This window comes from Aptenodytes forsteri, unplaced genomic scaffold (assembly GCF_000699145.1).
Source record: "Aptenodytes forsteri isolate BGI_AS27 unplaced genomic scaffold, ASM69914v1 Scaffold373, whole genome shotgun sequence".
NCBI lineage: Eukaryota > Metazoa > Chordata > Aves > Sphenisciformes > Spheniscidae > Aptenodytes > Aptenodytes forsteri.
The window spans coordinates 13,932-15,258 of record NW_008795579.1 but is presented as its reverse complement, the minus strand read 5'-3'; the positions used below and the strand labels follow the sequence as shown (position 1 = coordinate 15,258).

The window sequence follows — 1,327 nt, the reverse complement described above, 5'->3', positions numbered from 1 at the left end:
TTGGGGGGGGGGGGGCCCTGCGGGGCCCCCCCGGGACATCCGGGAGCGACATGCGTGTGGCAGCTGCGTCACCGCCCATACGGGTTTCTCTGGCGGATGAATCACCGGTGTCCCCGGCCGACCGGGAGAGCGCTCAGCGGCTCCGGCCCCTCCAGCCCCTGCCGTGGCACCGGCCGATGCGGGCAAGGGTGTGATGAAATCCCCGCCTGGGTTTCAACACGGGCCGTGCCACGAGCTGCTGCTGAAGCACTGCGTCTGCCAAGTGTGTGGAGCTATTGGCCCTTCGGGAGAGGTCGGTGGCGCCGGTGCCGCCTCAGCCAATGGCAGGTTCAGCGTGCGTGGCAGGACGGGGAGACACCAGCTATGGCAGCCCCATGGGGTATCCGTGCGGGTCCCCACCAGCACCAGGGTTCCCATCTCATCTGCTGGGCTTGCAGGGCCTTGGCCTCCCCCACACCATCTGCTCCCCTGCCCCCCGCACTGGGACCTCCGTCGGGTGGCTGCCAGCCGTGCCGATGGCACAGCAGGGTCCTGTCCTGTGGCTAGCCCCCACTGGCAGCCCTCCTCGTGGCTCTCTGGTTTGGAGGGAGCGTTTGCTCCTCCTGGGCAGTGAAGGTCACCAGTGGCTCCTGCCCATCCCCGGGCCGTGCCAAGCCAGCTCCAGGGCTCTGGCTCCTGCTCGCTCCCAGCTGTGGCACGAGGCCGGCCCGGATCCTGCTTCGGGTGGCTGCCATGGAGGCATCCCTGGAGCTGCGCCTGAGGGGGATGGGGCTCAGGTCCCCTCTGTCTGGGGGGGGATTGCGGCTGCAGCAGGGGCACTGGCTGTCACCACAGAGGCATTTCTGTTCCAGGAGCACGGTGTTCCCCAGGGAGCGCCAGGCTGTGCCGGGGCCCCGCAGGGTCACAGACCTGCTCTGGGGGGGCCCATGCTTCGCTGGGAAACGGCCCCCGTGGCTCCGCCGTCTGGGAGCCTGCCGGAGCTCCCGCAGTCTCGCCCGGTGCCGGGGCCCTGGGATGGCGGCGCCAGGGAGCCGAGTGCTTGAGTTTAATGTGGGAAGAAGCGCGGGCGGGCGGCAAGCGGGGTTTCTCGGTGACGGCTGTCCCTGGGGATGCTGGAGCGTGGTGATGAGCTGTGCTCACGCAGGTGGTGGCTCGTCCCACTGGGGCTGCCGGGCCTGGGCTGGCTTGTGGCAGAGGCAGCGTCGTCTCCACCGTGCTGGGGGCCCGGCGAGGGGCACTGTGGTCCCAGGGGGCTTTCACCATCGCTCCTCGCCCTCCCCAGCCCCCCCACATTTCCACTGAGCTCAGGGTCGAGAGCTCACCCTGC

At 69.9% G+C, this 1,327-nt stretch overlaps 1 protein-coding gene across 1 annotated transcript in view; it reads left to right on the top strand.

Annotated features, from left to right (window-relative positions):
- BAZ2A (bromodomain adjacent to zinc finger domain 2A) overlaps window positions 1-1,327 on the top strand; it is a gene marked incomplete at its 3' end in the record, with an annotated part of 16,267 nt that overhangs the window by 1,071 nt on the left and 13,869 nt on the right.